The sequence below is a fragment of the Hylobates moloch genome, unplaced genomic scaffold, assembly GCF_009828535.3.
Source record: "Hylobates moloch isolate HMO894 unplaced genomic scaffold, HMol_V3 SCAFFOLD_16, whole genome shotgun sequence".
In the NCBI taxonomy this organism is placed as follows: Eukaryota; Metazoa; Chordata; class Mammalia; order Primates; family Hylobatidae; genus Hylobates; species Hylobates moloch.
Genome location: NW_026652291.1, coordinates 57,364,212 through 57,380,827, shown reverse-complemented (window position 1 = coordinate 57,380,827; position 16,616 = coordinate 57,364,212). Strand labels below are relative to the sequence as shown.

At 40.9% G+C, this 16,616-nt stretch overlaps 2 pseudogenes; both read right to left on the bottom strand.

Annotated features, from left to right (window-relative positions):
* Positions 1-4,960: 4,960 nt before the first annotated feature.
* On the bottom strand, positions 4,961-6,419 carry LOC116484691 (pentatricopeptide repeat-containing protein 2, mitochondrial-like; annotated as a pseudogene).
* An 8,979-nt stretch (positions 6,420-15,398) lies between these two features.
* LOC116484588 (protein SET-like) lies at positions 15,399-16,246 on the bottom strand (annotated as a pseudogene).
* Between the last annotated feature and the right edge of the window lie 370 nt (positions 16,247-16,616).

Here is a 16,616-nt window from a genome sequence, read left to right as displayed (position 1 = left end):
CCTGTAATCCCAGCTACTTGGGAGGCTGAGGCAGGAGAATTGCTTGAACCCCGGAGGCGGAGGCTGAAGTGAGCCGAGATCGCACCACTGCCTTCCAGCCTGGGCGACAAGAGCAAAACTCAGTTTCAAGAAAACAAAAATATTTTTAGAGATGGGGGGCTTTCTATATTGCCCAGACTGGCCTTAAACTCCTGGCCTCAAGTGATCCTGTTGCCTTGGCCTCCCAAAGTGCTGGGATTATAAGGGTGAGCCACTGCACCTGACCTTTCTTGATCTGTGGTTAGGTGGCCATCTGTCATCAATATCTGAGACTATAGAAGCTCTTGATAAGAGCTTCATGTTTTTTAACTATTATGGTAGCCTTAAAATGTGTCCACACAGTCACTAATGCTCTTCCCTCCAAAAGGTGAGCTTAATCTCTCTCTCCTTAGTGTGACTGAACTCAGTGAGAGAATCTGCTAGAAATGGATTCACTTCCAGCGAACAGAATGTGATCAAAGTGATGGCATGCCTCTTCTGAAATAGGTCCAAAAAAGGATTTGGCTTCCTCCCTGCTCTTGAGCTCGTATCACTCGCTCTGGGGGTAAGCTAGGTGCCATATCATAAGAACGCTCAAGCAGCACAATGGAGAGACCCATGTGGGAATTGAGGTCTCCTGCCAACACCAGGAAGGAATGAAGACCTCCTCCCAAAGGCCGTGTGGGTGAGCCATCTTGCAAGCCACTCCTCCAACCCCAGTCAAACCTTCAGATGACTGCAGCCCTAGCTGACATTTTTACTGCAAGCTTGTGAGAGACCCTGAACCAGAACCTATCAGTTAACCTTCTTCTAAATTCTTGACCTTTAGAAACTGCAACAGGGTACATATTTGTTGCTTTAACTACTAAGTTTTAGAGTAATTTGTTTCACAGCAATGGATAATATTGTTATGAAATGCAAGATTTTCTGGTCTGGAATGGCTCATTGTAGTGTTTTCTCCATCTCTCCATTCATATCATTTTTTCTTTATCTAGTAACTAAAGAATTATTTTACTTCCTCTCCCCTTCCCCACCCCCAGGCTAATAATTGCCCTACTAACTTAGTTAAAAAACATAGAATATTTATCATTTTTAGGATTTTTATAAGCTTATGAAATGTATTTGCTTATCTAGTTATCTCCAGAAATATTAAAGATTACTGTTTATTCTGATTATTTTAAGTTCCTCACATAGAAAAAAGATACTATTTAATGTTGTCATGGGTTAGGGTACCAGGCTGGTAAGAATATACGCTGATACACACACTTTCTAGAGGGCAATTTGATAATATGCAGCAAAAGTGCCTAATATATTTTTCTTAAATCTTTGACCCCAGGATTTTACTTTTCATAATTTATCCTAAGGAATCAATTTGTCAAATGCATAAAGTTGTATGAATAAGAATGTCCATCATAGCATGATTTATAATGGTAAAAGTAAAAAAATCTAAGTGTCCAACATCAGGGATTATTTAAATAAATAGTAGTTTAACAATGAAATAGTATTCAGTCCCTAAAGGGATAATAAAGGCCTAAATTTATTGACATGAAAGAATGTAGATGAATTCAGTGAAAAAAATTTATGGTGTGTTTATTATTATTTCATTTTGTGAAAACACATGCCTACCTTTGTAAATAACATTTTATATATATTTTTTTCTAATATATATTTAACTTTCTTATACATGCACATATATATATATATATATGTGCATGTAAAAAATCCTGGAAGGATAGATGTCAAAATATCATCAGTGGTTAACTTTCAGTGATGAGATTTAGGGCAATTTTAATTGATTCATTAGTTTCAAATTTATTTGTATTTTCTAATGTTTTTCTTAGTGATTTAATGAATAAAAATAGCAATACAATTCATTGTAAAAAACTAGGAAAATACAGACGAAAAAGGAGAAAGTCATGGTCAAATGTAGTCACACTATTTAAGATTAATCACCTTTAATATTTAGGTGGATATACTTTTAGCTTTTTATGTGCAAATATACATACAAACATGTATATGTTAAAAAAATTAGAATCAAATATTATTTACAGGGTTGCCTTATAATTTTGAACTGTAATTTCAAATGTTTGAAATAACATCAATCTCACAGAAAAATTGCAAGTACAACACAAATAACTCTTTTTTTTTCCAGAACCATTTGAGAGTAAGTTAATGAATGCACCTCCATTCCTGAATACTTTGGTGTGCCTTTCTTGTAACAAGGATATTCTCATATACAGCTATCAAAATCAGGACATTAACGTTAACATTCACATTATGCTACCATCTAACTCAGACTCTACTCAAATTTTACCATTTGTCTCAATAATGTTCTTTAGAGCAAAAAGATCCAATCAGAATCATGTGTTTCATTTAGTAGTCATGTCTCTTTATTCTCGTTGGTTAATATACAAGTCCGCAGGCTTCCTTAGACTTTGACTCTTTTGAAGATTCCAGTCCAGTTATTTTGTAGAATGTTTCTCCATGTGGGTTTGTCCTGATTAGATTTAGATTCTCCGTCTTTGGCAGAGATGTCACAAAAATGGTGCATGTTCTTCCCACTGCATCCTCTAAGTTTCAATTCAATTTCAATTTAAGCCATTATTGATGATGTTTACTTTGTTCACCTGATTAAAATGAAATCTGCCAGCCTTCTCTACTGAAGTTATTATTTTTTTCTTTGTAACTACTAAGTATTTTGTAGTGGGTGCATTTTGAAACTATGTAAGTATTTCAGCTGGGTCCGGTTGGCTCAGGCCTATAATCCCAGCACTTTGGGAGGCTGGGGGGTTGGGGGAGGGTGCAGATCACCTGAGATCAGGAGTTCGAGACCAGTCTGGCCAACATGGCAAAACCTCGTCTCTACTAAAATTATAAATATTAGCTGGGTGTGATGGCAGGTGCCTGTAGTTGCAGCTACTCAAGATGCTAAGGCAGGAGAATCACTTGAACTTGGGAGGCTGAGGTTGCTGTGAGTTGAGATTGCCTCACTGCATTCCAATCTGGGTGACAGAGCAAGACTCCATGTCAAAAAGAAGAAGGAGGAGAAGGAGAAGGAGGAGGAGGAGGAGGGAGGAGGGAGAAGGGGAAGGGGAAGGGGAAGAAGGAGAAGGAGAAGAAGGGGAAGGAGGAGAAGGAGGAGGAGGAGGAGAAAAGAAGAAGAGGAAGAAGAGGAAGAAGAAGAAGAAGAAGAAGAAGAAGAAGAAGGAGGAGGAGGAGGAGGAGGAGGAGGAGGAGGAGGAGAGGAGGAGGAGGAGGAGGAGGAGGAAGAAAAACTGTGTAGGTATTTAAATCCTGACCATATTTTAAATGCATTCATTTATTTATGTCAGTATGGATTCATGGTTTCTTGTTTTATTCAATGAGTTATAATTTGTCCCAGATTAGCCAGTGGAAGCTGTTTTAATAGGGCTTCTGTGTGTTTTTGATGTATCCCTATTCTTTCTCCTCCTCCTCCTCCTCTTCTTCTTCTTCTTCCTTCTCCTCCTCCTCCTCTTCTTCTTCCTCCTCCTCCTCCTCTTTTTCTTCTTCTTTCTCTCTTCTTCTTTTCTTTGCTCTGTTGTCTAGGCTGGAGTGCGGGGGTGTGATCACGGCTGACTGCTTTCAAATTCCTGGGCTCAAGCAATGCTCCTACCTCATCCTCCTGAGTAGCTGAGACTACAGGTGGGCATGACCATGCCCAGCTAATCTTTCTTTCTTTCTTTCTTTTCTTTCTTTCTTTCTTTCTTTCTCTCTTTTTCTTTCTTTCTTTCTTTCTTTTTCTTTCTTTCTTTTTCTTCTTTCTTTTTCTTTCTTCCTTTCTTTCTTTCTTCTCTTTCTTTCTTTCATTCTTCCTTCCTTCCTTCCTTTCTTCCTTTCTTCTTTTCTCTTTCTTCTTTCTTTCTTTCGTTCTTTCTTTCTTTTTTGTTTTTTGTAGAGATAGTGTCCCACTATGTTGCACAGGCTGGTCTCTGAACTCCTGGGCTCAAGGGGTCCTCCTGCCTCGGCCTCCCAGAGTTCTGAGGTTACAGGCGTGAACCACCATGCCCAGCCTCCCCATCATTATTTAGGCAGTTCCTTGCTTTTAGAAACTACAAGATGGTCCAAGCTCATTTTATATTTTCCTTCCCCTGGAACCAGTCATTTTTCTAAGACGACCTGGTTGTGTTTAGTGATGAACAGTAATTTGAAACCTGGATCTGGGTGCTAGGTAGGTGCTCATTGCTGTTGGGGTGAGAGAGCTCTAAGGCTGTCTCAGTGGATATAGTTGGGAATATGGCAAATAACCAATCACACTCACACTCACATGTATTTGCATGTATTTTCTCTTTTTACTTTTCTTTCTTTCTTTTTTATTTTTTGCTTACGAATCTTTTTTATTTCTCTTATTTTTGAGAAAATCTGATCCTACTGAACCTTGCATGAAGATTTCAAATCTATATGCAAATACGCATAGGCATTATTGTTTTGTGTATGGAAAAATGACTCAAGTCATAGAAATATATGATGGCAGAGCAGTGAGGAAATCCTGGGCTATTTTCTAACATGATAGAATAGGGTTTCAGACCTCTTGAATTCAGCAAGGATGTAATTTACAAGTAACTACTCCCTTGAAAATCAGAGTGACCACACTTGTAGTGAAATTCATTCCTGTGGTGCTTGCTGGGTTCCATTCTGGTGCTGGAAGCTGGACTGGAGACTGACCATGTTCCTTCAAGGATCCTCAGCAGTGTACAAGGGAAGCTCCTTTCTGAGGGTATCATGCTTGCATGTAGACCTTCACAGTAGTGCAATATAACTTCTCAGAGATCAACATGCCACTATTCAGTGAACTTGGGAATTTCAAGAGGAGGCTAAGTGTCAGCACAGCGTCTACTGAAGTGCAATGCCTGCTTCTTAGGGAAGGCAATAACTCACTAGAAGCAGGCCCTTCAGATCCACAAGTCGACTGAAATGAGGATTATTACTCAGCCGAAAAGGACTGGTTGAGTGGCTGGAAGGTCTAACGGCTCATCATCCTTTTGTTTAATAGCAACATATGGGATTTCCTGTCCCTGGGGGTGTGGCAGAGCAGACTACCCAAAGTACAAGTGATGACCTGGCCACTGATGTGCAGTTTTCCATAGATCTCATTAAATCTGGTCACAAGGGCAGGCATATCCTTCACTTTTCCTTCACCTTTGCCAGAACTTCCTCTGAGAATTCATGTCTTTTCACAAATTTTAATAAATTTCCTTCTGCAGCATTTTTTTAGTATCTCTATCAGGGTTTCCAACATATTTGACTGGATATGGATTATAATAGTTAAATTAGTGCAGGCTATGCTTTCTGGATTCATGGTTTGAGAAAAAAATGGACATAGCTTTTGCCACTTGGTTCTGATTCAGAGCTAATGCCACAAAGAAACGGGATGCTCTCCTGGAGAGAACCTCTCCTTTGAGTAGGGCTTCTCCTAATGTAGAACAGATTTTGAAAGACTCAGGGCTATTCAGTTTGTTGCAAACTGCAAAAGTAAGAATATAGGATCTTTAGTGAATTTCACACCTTGATTTTTCATCTCTATCAATACTTCCAAAGCACTTTTATATTTGCCTTTGATAAATAACATATCCATCAAAATATTGAATGATGTGGAGTCTGAGAAGGAATCTCATAAATGCTGGTCTTTCATGAGCCCCTCAAGATCCAACCCATAACCCAGACTCATGAAAAGTGGTCCAAACCTATACTCCCCCAAAGTCATATTTCTGTTCTCTGCATGGTACCTATAAATGACATCTTTAGCCAGCTCCGCATGGTCCCGGGACCCACAGAAATGAAGTAAGGTTATCAACTCCCTCTTCAAGATGAGCTTGTCAGTTTCTCTTCCAAATTCCTAAAATAGGTTTCTTTAGGAAAGATTACATGCAACAGCCACCTTCTTGTGCTGAAATTCTTTTAATTTCACAATACTACCTGTAGGTAGGTATCTGTTAGCTTCGAGAGGACAGCAGCCACAGGCAGAGCTGGAGCCTCCCACCCCAGGATACACCGAAATCTGCAGCACCTGCAGGAGAACTCGATTCAAGGGCCTAAGTGCAGCACATGTATTTTCTTTATGTAACATGTAAGTACTCACATGTATTTTCTTTATGTAACTATACTGAAAACCATAAATTTATACCAATACCTCAACTCAAATCCAACCCCACAAGCTCATATTGTTTTCTCTTCCCATATTTATATCTTAATTTTATTTATAACTTTTTGATTTATAAATTTCTTCTCCCATATTCTTTAATATAGTTGCTTATTGCATCCATCTTCATGCATGTAACCAATCTCACCTTGCTGCCGCCGTCCCCCCTCCCATATGGATGCCCTTTACCCACTCTGGCTCTGACACTGTGCCAGGGCTGCCCCTCTACATGGGTGTCCGCCATTTGGGCCTGGATATCTCACACTAGGCAACCCCTCTGAGTGGACAGCTCCTCCACTTGCTCAGGCTGTGACTCTGCAGGCTGGGTTCCCCTCTCAGCCCCCTCAGACATCCCCCACCCGGGATACCTCTTCATCTCTCTTGGGTTCTGACTTCTTATTCCCGTGCCAGATGGCCCCTCCTCATCAATGTCTGTGACCTTGTTCTGCCCCACCTGGCGGCTTTAGGACTAAATTGTTTAGAAAGGGAAGGTTAGGGAAAGAGGACTTATATCTTTTGAAAATTCTATTATATAATAGAATTTTCCATATTGTTGAGTAGTCATTAAAAAGTTTTACTAGATATATTTTATTCTATTAATGTAATGTGATTTATTTAAGTATTCCCTCTTTTGAACATTAAGGTGATTTCCAACCGTAAGTAATTTGGGTTGGGCATGGTAGCTCATGCCTATAATCCAGCACTTTGGGAGGCTGAGGCGGGTGTATCACGAGGTCAAGAGTTCGAGACCAGCCTGGCCAACATGGTGACACCCCGTCTCTACTAAAAATACAAAAACTACCTGGGCGTGGTGGTGGGCACCTGTAATCTCAGCTACTCGGGAGCTGAGGCAGGAGAATTAATTGAACCCGGGAGGCAGAGGTTGCAGTGAGCCGAGATCGTGCCACTGCACTCCAGCTTGGGTGACAGAGCAAGACTCCATCTCAAATAAATCAATAAATAAATAATTTGCAGGCTGTTTTCTCTCAAATTCCCTCTGTTGGAATTTGTCTCCCCCCACCACTCTTTGACTCCCGTCCAAGTCCTAAGAGGCACTACTGCTACCTCTTTCCTCAGTATCTCTAGGGAAGGTGTCCTCTACTCACTAATCCATCAAAGGTCTATTGACTTTACAACATATTAAGGTTTAGCTCAACTCCACCTCCCTCCCCTCTTCTCTTCCTAATATAGCTATATTTCAGTTCTCTTGTTTACTTTTCTAACTTAATACTATGCTAATCATTTTAGTATCTTTTTCAGATAGGCACTGGGTATTTTGAGTTCCTATTTTGTAAAATAAGAATATTAGCATCCTTCTTTTCCTTCACTCTCTTTTCATCTGTGTCCCAGCTTCAGTCAACTGTACTTTACTTTTATGTTGTCTTGATTGTTAAATATTAATATTTAATTCTGTAACCAAAATTAAGACTTAAGTTCATTGACTGTAAAAGCAGAAAATTGATACAAAATATTTATATTCTTTATTGATTTTATTTATTTTTGAGACAGGGTGTCACTCTGTCATCCAGGCTGGAGTACAGTAGTGAGATCTCAGCTCACTGCAACTTCTACCTCCCCAGCTCAAGAGATCCTCTCACCTCATCCTCCCAAGCAGCTGGGACTATAGGCATGTGCCACCACTCCAGGCTCTTTTTTGTATTTTTTTGTAGAGACATGGTTTCACCATGTTGCCCACAATGGTCAAACTCCTGTGCTCAAGCAATACTTCCCGCTCAGCCTCCCAAAGTGCTGGGATTACAGATGTGAGCCACTGTGCCTGGCCTATATTATTTTATTTTTAGTTTTTAATTTTTTTGTGTACACATTTAGTTTTATTGTAACAAAGCACATTGTACACTTCTAACGTTTAAAACTGAGCATCACCTTTTCTTTCCAGTGAAACTAAAAGAAAATTTAAAAATAAACAGGAACAAAATTACAACCGAGAATGTCAATTCCAAATACTATCCTACAAGTTCTGCTGATTCTCCCATTGAGTGGCAGGGCTCAGGTCATCATTAGGAGAGAATTTATTTTTAAAGTGTCATCTTAAACTGCAAGGTTATCTGTCAAACATCACAAACACCCCAAGGAGAAGCCATGTTGTCAAAATGCCCACTGAACCCGGCCAAGCATGTCGAAGCCACCCTTTGCTGACCTTCCAAAACCCCATTTTTTTAGAAGTGTTTTCTTTTCTTTTTTTAAACAAAAGACAGTAGACAGATACATGTTGGTAAATGCTAACTGCCTATATTCACATACAGACACAGTGTACTCTCTGAGCTCAATATATAGAGAAAGTAGGAAAGAAGCTAGAATTCTCTGCACTGCCACCCAGGGCCCTCGCACCCTCCAGCTTCCAGCAGAGCAAAGGGAGCAGTTTTTTTTTTTTTTTTCCCACAGAGCTCAGTGGTGTTGATTCCATACAGTTTTTGCTCAGACAGGAAGGGATAAAAATGAATTAAGAATAGAAAGAGGATAGAGGCTCTTTTCCCACTGTATTCTGCTCAAGGTATTTCCCCCCAAATAAGTTGAAAACCATGGTGTAGACAAAAGGGACCACGAGAAGAGGGTTACTGAGCACAAGAAGGAGGGTGGGGCGGGGGAAAGACTGCAACTTGCTCCCAGGAACAGGAGAAAATTTCTTTTTTTTCATATGTTTAGATTTAAATTAATTAATGTATTTTTTAAATTTTATTATTATTATACTTTAAGTTTTAGGGTACATGTGCAAAACGTGCAGGTTTGTTATATATGTATCCATGTGCCATGTTGATTTCCTGCACCCATTAACTCGTCATTTAGCATTAGGTATATCTCCTAATGCTGTCCCTCTCTCTTCCCCCACCCCACAACAGTCCCCAGTATGTGATGTTCCCCTTCCTGTGTCCATGTGTTCTCATTGTTCAATTCCCACCTATGAGTGAGAACATGCGGTGTTTGGTTTTCTGTCCTTGGCGATAGTTTGCTGAGAATGATGGTTTCCAGTTTCATCCATGTCCCTACAAAGGACATGAACTCATCATTTTTTATGGCTGCATAGTATTCCATGGTGTATATGTGCCACATTTTCTTAATCCAGTCTATCGTTGTTGGACATTTAGGTTGGTTCCAAGTCTTTGCTATTGTGAACAGTGCCACAATAAACATACGTGTGCATGTGTCTTTATAGCAGCATGATTTATAGTCCTTTGGGTATATACCCAGTAATGGGATGGCTGAGTCAAATGGTATTTCTAGTTCTAGATCCCTGAGGAATCGCCACACTGACTTCCACAATGGTTGAACTAGTTTACAGTCCCACCAACAGTGTAAAAGTGTTCCTATTTCTCCACATCCTCTCCAGCACCTGTTGTTTCCTGACTTTTTAATGATTGCCATTCTAACTGGTATGAGATGGTATCTCATTGTGGTTTTGATTTGCATTTCTCTGATGGCCAGTGATGATGAACATTTTTTCATGTGTCTGTTGGCTGCATAAATGTCTTCTTTTGAGAAGTGTCTGTTCATATCCTTTGCCCACTTTTTGATGGGGTTGTTTGTTTTATTCTTGTAAATTTGTTTGAGTTCATTGTAGATTCTGGATATTAGCCCTTTGTCAGATGAGTAGGTTGCGAAAATTTTCTCCCATTCTATAGGTTGCCTATTCACTCTGATGGTGGTTTCTTTTGCTGTGCAGAAGCTCTTTAGTTTAATTAGATCCCATTCATCAATTTTGGCTTTTGTTGCCATTGCTTTTGGTGTTTTAGACCTGAAGTCCATGCCCATGCCTATGTCCTGAATGGTATTGCCTATGTTTTCTTCTAGGGTTTTTATGGTTTTGGGTCTAACATGTAAATCTTTAATCCATCTTGAATTAATTTTTGTATAAGGTGTAAAGAAGGGATCCAGTTTCAGCTTTCTACATATGGCTAGCCAGTTTTCCCAGCACCATTTATTAAATAAGGAATCCTTTCCCCATTGCTTGTTTTTGTGAGGTTTGTCAAAGATCAGATAGTTGCAGCATTATTTCTGAGAGCTCTGTTCTGTTCCATTGGTCTATATCTCTGTTTTGGTACCAGTACCATGATGTTTTGGTTACTGTAGCCTTGTAGTATAGTTTGAAGTCAGGTAGCATGATGCCTCTAGCTTTGTTCTTTCGGCTTAGGATTGACTTTGCGATGCAGGCTCTTTTTTGGTTCCATATGAACTTTAAAGTAGTTTTTTCCAATTCGGTGAAGAAAGTCATTGGTAGCTTGATGGAGATGGCATTGAATCTATAAATTACCTTGGGCAGTATGGCCATTTTCACGATATTGATTCTTCCTACCCATGAGCATGGAACGTTCTTCCATTTGTTTGTATCCTCTTTTATTTCATTGAGCAGTGGTTTGTAGTTCTTCTTGAAGAGGTCCTTCACATCCCTTGTAAGTTGGATTCCTAGGTATTTTATTCTCTTTGAAGCAATTGTGAATGGGAGTTCACTCATGATTTGGCTCTCTGTTTGTCTGTGATTGGTGTACAAGAATGCTTGTGATTTTTGTACATTGATTTTGTATCCTGAGACTTTGCTGAAGTTGCTTATCAGCTTGAGGAGATTCTGGGCTGAGACGATGGGGTTTTCTAGATATACAATCATGTCATCTGCAAACAGGGACAATTTGACTTCCTCTTTTCCTAATGGAATGCCCTTTATTTCCTTCTCCTGCCTGATTGCCCTGGCCAGAACTTCCAACACTATGTTGAATAGGAGTGGTGAGGGAGGGCATCCCTGTCTTGTGCCCGTTTTCAAAGGGAATGCTTCCAGTTTTTGCCCATTTGGTATGATATTGGCTGTAGGTTTGTCATAGATAGCTCTTATTATTTTGAGATACGTCCCATCAATACCTAATTTAGTGAGAGTTTTTAGCATGAAGGGTTGTTGAATTTTGTCAAAGGCCTTTTCTGCATCTATTGAGATAATCATGTGGTTTTTGTCTTTGGTTCTGTTTATATGTTGGATTACATTTATTGATTTGTATATGTTGAACCAGCCTTGCATCCCAGGGATGAAGCCCACTTGATCATGGTGGATAAGCTTTTTGATGTGCTGCTGGATTCAGTTTGCCAGTATTTTATTGAGGATTTTTGTATCGATGTTCATCAAGGATATTAGTCTAAAATTCTCTTTTTTGGTTGTCTTTCTGCCAGGCTTTGGTATTAGTATGATGCTGGCCTCATAAAATGTGTTAGGGAGGATTCCCTCTTTTTCTATTGATTGGAACAGTTTCAGAAGGAATAGTACTAGCTCCTCTTTGTACCTCTGGTGGAATTTGGCTGTGAATCCATCTGGTCCTGGACTTTTTTTGGTTGGTAAGCTATTGATTATTGCCTCAATTTCAGAGCCTGTTATTGGTCTATTCAGATTCAACTTCTTCTTGGTTTAGTCTTGGGAGGATGTATGTGTCGAGGAATTTATCCATTTCTTCTAGATTTTCTAGTTTATTTGCGTAGAGGTGTTTATAGTATTATCTGATGGTAGTTTGTATTTCTGTGGGATCAGTGGTGATATCCCCTTTATCATTTTTTATTGTGTCTATTTGATTCTTCTCTCTTTTCTTCTTTATTTGTCTTGCTAGCGGTCTATCAATTTTGTTGATCTTTTCAAAAAACCAGCTCCTGGATTCATTAATTTTTCGAAGGGTTTTTTGTGTCTCTGTTTCCTTCAGTTCTGCTCTGATCTTAGTTATTTCTAGCCTTCTGCTAGCTTTTGAATGTGTTTGCTCTTGCTTTTCTAGTTCTTTTAATTGTGATGTTAGGGTGTCAATTTTAGATCTTTCCTGCTTTCTCTTGTGGGCATTTAGTGCTATAAATTTCCCTCTACACACTGCTTTGAATGTGTCCCAGAGATTCTGGTATGTTGTGTCTTTGTTCTCGTTGGTTTCAAAGAACATCTTTATTTCCAACTTCATTTCATTATTTACCCAGTAGTCATCCAGGAGCAGGTTGTTCAGTTTCCATGTAGTTGAGCGGTTTTGAGTGAGTTTTAAAATCCTGAGTTCTAGTTTGATTGCACTGTGGTCTGAGAGACAGTTTGTTATAATTTCTGTTCTTTTACATTTGCTGAGGAGTGCTTTACTTCCAAGTATGTGGTCAATTTTGGAATAGGTGTGGTGTGGTGCTGAAAAGAATGTATATTCTGTTGATTTGGGGTAGAGAGTTCTGTAGATGTCTATTAGGTCCGCTTGGTGCAGAGCTGAGTTCAATTCCTGGGTGTCCTTGTTAACTTTCTGTCTCATTGATCTGTCTAATGTTGACAGTGGGGTGTTAAAGTCTCCCATTTTTTATCGTGTGGGAGTCTAAGTCTCTTTGTAGGTCACTCAGGACTTGGTTTATGAATCTGGGTCCTCCTGTATTGGGTGCATTTATATTTAGGATAGTTAGTTCTTGTTGTTGAATTGATCCCTTTACCATTATGTAATGGCCTTCTTTGTCTCTTTTGATATTTGTTGGTTTAAAGTCTGTTTTATCAGAGACTAGGATTGCAACCCCTGCAACCCCTGCCTTTTTTTGTTTTCCATTTGCTTGGTAGATCTTCCTCCATCCCTTTATTTTGAGCGTATGTGTGTCCCTGCATGTGAGATGGGTTTCCTGAATACAGCACACTGATGGGTCTTGACTCTTTTTCTAATTTGCCAGTCTGTGTCCTTTAATTGGAGCATTTAGCCCATTTACATTTAAAGTTAATATTGTTATGTGTGGCCGGGCGCGGTGGCTCACGCTTGTAATCCCAGCACTTTGGGAGGCCGAGGCGGGCGGATCACGAGGTCAGGAGATCGAGACCACGGTGAAACCCCGTCTCTACTAAAAATACAAAAAAAAATTAGCCGGGCGTAGTGGCGGGCGCCTGTAGTCCCAGCTACTCGGAGAGGCTGAGACAGGAGAATGGCGTGAACCCGGGAGGCGGAGCTTGCAGTGAGCCGAGAGCGCGCCACTGCACTCCAGCCTGGGCGACAGAGCGAGACTCCGTCTCAAAAAAAAAAAAAAAAAAAATTGTTATGTGTGAATTTGATCCTGTCATTATGATGTTAGCTGATTATTTTGCTCATTAGTTGATGCAGTTTCTTCCTAGCCTTGATGGTCTTTACAATTTGGCATGTTTTTGCAGTGGCTGGGACTGATTTTTCCTTTCCATGTTTAGTGCTTCCTTCAGGAGCTCTTTTAGGGCAGGCCTGGTGGTGACAAAATCGCTCAGCATTTGCTTGTCTGTGAAGTATTTTATTTCTCCTTCACTTATGAAGCTTAGTTTGGCTGGATATGAAATTCTGGGTTGAAAATTCTTTTCTTTAAGAATGTTGAATATTGGCCCCCACTCTCTTCTGGCTTGTAGAGTTTCTGCCAAGAGATCAGCTGTTAGTCTGATGGGCTTCCCTTTGTGGGTAACCCGACCTTTCTCTCTGGCTGCCCTTAACATTTTTTCCTTCATTTCAACTTTGGTGAATCTGACAATTATATGTCTTGGAGTTGCTCCTCTTGAGGAGTATCTTTGTGGTGTTCTCTGTATTTCCCAAATCTGAATGTTGGCCTGCCTTGCTAGACTGGGGAAGTTGTCCTGGATAATATCCTGCAGAGTGTTTTCCAACTTGGTTCCATTCTCCCCGTCACTTTCAGGTACACCAATCAGATGTAGATTTGGTCTTTTCACATAGTCCCATATTTCTTGGAGGCTTTGTTCATTTCTTTTTATTCTTTTTTCTCTAAACTTCTCTTCTCGCTTTATTTCATTCATTTCGTCTTCCATCACTGATACCCTTTCTTCCAGTTGATCGCATCGGCTCCTGAGGTTTCTGCATTCATCACGTAGCTCTCGTGCCTTGGCTTTCAGCTCCATCAGGTCCTTTAAGGACTTCTCTGCATTGATTATTCTAGTTATCCATTCGTCTAATTTTTTAAATTAACTTTTAACTTCTAACTTTTAACTTTTAGCTTTTAACTTCTTTGCCATTGGTTCGAATTTCCTCCTGTAGCTCGGAGTAGTTTGATTATCTGAAGCCTTCTTCTCTCAACTCATCAAAGTCATTCTCCATCCAGCTTTGTTCCATTGCTGGTGAGGAGCTGCCTTCCTTTGGAGTAGGAGAGGCACTCTGATTTTTAGAGTTTCCAGTTTTTCTGCTCTGTTTTTTCCCCATCTTTGTGGTTTTATCTACCTTTGGTCTTTGATGATGGTGACGTTCAGATGGGGTTTTGGTGTGGATGTCCTTTCTGTTTGTTAGTTTTCCTTCTAACAGACAGGACCCTCAGCTGCAGGTCTGTTGGAGTTTGCTAGAGGTCCACTCCGGACCCCGTTTGCCTGGGTTTCAGCAGCAGTGGTTGCAGAACAGCGGATTTTGGTGAACTGCAAATGCTGCTGCCTGATCGTTCCTCTGGAAGTTTTGTCTCAGAGGAATACCTGGCCATGTGAGGTGTCAGTCTGCCCCTACTGGGGATGCCTCCCAGTTAGGCTACTCGGGGGTCAGGGACCCACTTGAGGAGGCAGTCTGCCCGTTTTCGGATCTCAAGCTGCATGCTGGGAGAACCACTACTCTCTTCAAAGCTGTCAGAGAGGGACATTTAAGTCTGCAGAGGTTACTGCTATCTTTTTGTTTGTCTCTGCCCTGCCCCCAGAGGTGGAGCCTACAGAGGCAGGCAGGCCTCCTTGAGCTGTGGTGGGCTCCACCCAGTTCGAGCTTCCCGGCCACTTTGTTTACCTAATCAAACAAATAACTCGGCAATGGCCGGTGCCCCTCCCCCAGCCTCACTGCGGCCTTGCAGTTTGATCTCGGACTGCTGTGCTAGCAATGAGTGAGACTCCGTGGGTGTAGGACCCTCCGAGCCAGGTGCGGGATATAATCTCCTGGTGTGCCATTTTTTAAGCCCATTGGAAAAGCGCAGTATTAGGGTGGGAGTGACCCAATTTTCCAGGTGTCGTCTGTCACCCCCTTCTTTGACTAGGAAAGGGAATTCCCTGACCCCTTGCGCTTCCCGAGTGAGGCGATGCCTCACCCTGCTTCAGCTAGCTCACAGTGCGCTGCACCCACTGTCCTGCACCTACTGTCTGGCACTCCCCAGTGAGATGAACCTCGTACCTCAGTTGGAAATGTGGAAATCACCCGTCTTCTGCATCGCTCACGCTGGGAGCTGTAGACCGGAGCTGTTCCTATTCAGCCATCTTGGCTCCTCCGAGAAAATTTCTTTAAAAGGAAGGTTGGAATCCATCAGTGTTCTATTAGTTATCTTCTCCTTCATCCTCCTCTCCTTCCTCCCCTTCATCACCATTGTCATCTTCTTCACCTTCATCCTCATCTTCTTCATCAATACTTTCTAATTCTTCCTCCTCCTCATCTTCTTCTCCTTCTCCATCATCCATATTGGGAACCCAGTAGTACTATAATGGGTTTGGCCAAATTTCACCTTTGATGACCTCTCCTAACTCATCAGCACCTTCATCAGAATGGTCGGTCAACCAGGTAGAGAAGCTCTCTGGTGCCTCATGCTGCCTCTTCCTGCTGGCTTTACTCTGCATCTGACTTTGATGTTTCATCATATTTTTTCTAAACTTCCATTTGATTTCAGTGGAATTTGCAGATGGATCACCACTCTCATTCAGGTGAAATTCTTTGGAGAGAACTTTGTTTTCAAAGTAAGGATTTTCATCAAAATAAAAATCTATTCTATAACCTGATTTAATATTTTCAAATTCTGTCATTTCAACTCTGATCAAATAATGCAGTGCCTCTTCCTCCTCCTCCCCAAGCAGTGTAGACACTTGGAGATGGTTGACAAATGTCGTTGCCCGAAAATTTGGGATCTTGGCAATCAATTCTGACCTCTTCTAAAAAAATGGTTGAAGGAATTTGTATTATTTCTGTTCTGCTTTCAAAATCTCCTCACTGGCTTATTCATTAAGTCTGTTTCTTTTTGTACTTCATCAATATGTTCAATTGCTTCTTGCTGTTCTTTTTCTCCCTTCTTCGGCAAGCCTACAGAGACTGATGTCTCCTCCAGTCTCAGAGCAGGAGGTAGCCTTGATTTCTTCTTTTGGGGTGGGAGTGGAGACGGGCATTTGGGGGCCATGCTGCTAGGGAAGTCCAAGAACCAGACCACAAGTCTCGTCACTTGTCAGGAAGCAGGCAGAAAACTGCCTACATTATTCGAAATATCCAAACAATGTTTTCTGGAAGTCCAATAACACCATACAGCTTAAAATAGCATTATGTGTTTCCTGGAGTTTATTGCTAACTTTTTTTTTTTTTTTTTGAGACGGAGTCTCGCTCTGTTGCCAGGCTGGAGGGCAGTGGTGTGATCTTGGCTCACTGCAATCTCTGCTTCCCAGGTTCAAGCAATTCTCCTGCCTCGGCCCCACAAGTAGCTGGGACTACAAGCGCACGCCACCGTGCCCAGCTAATTTTTGTATTTTTAGTAGAGACAGGGTGTCACCATGTTG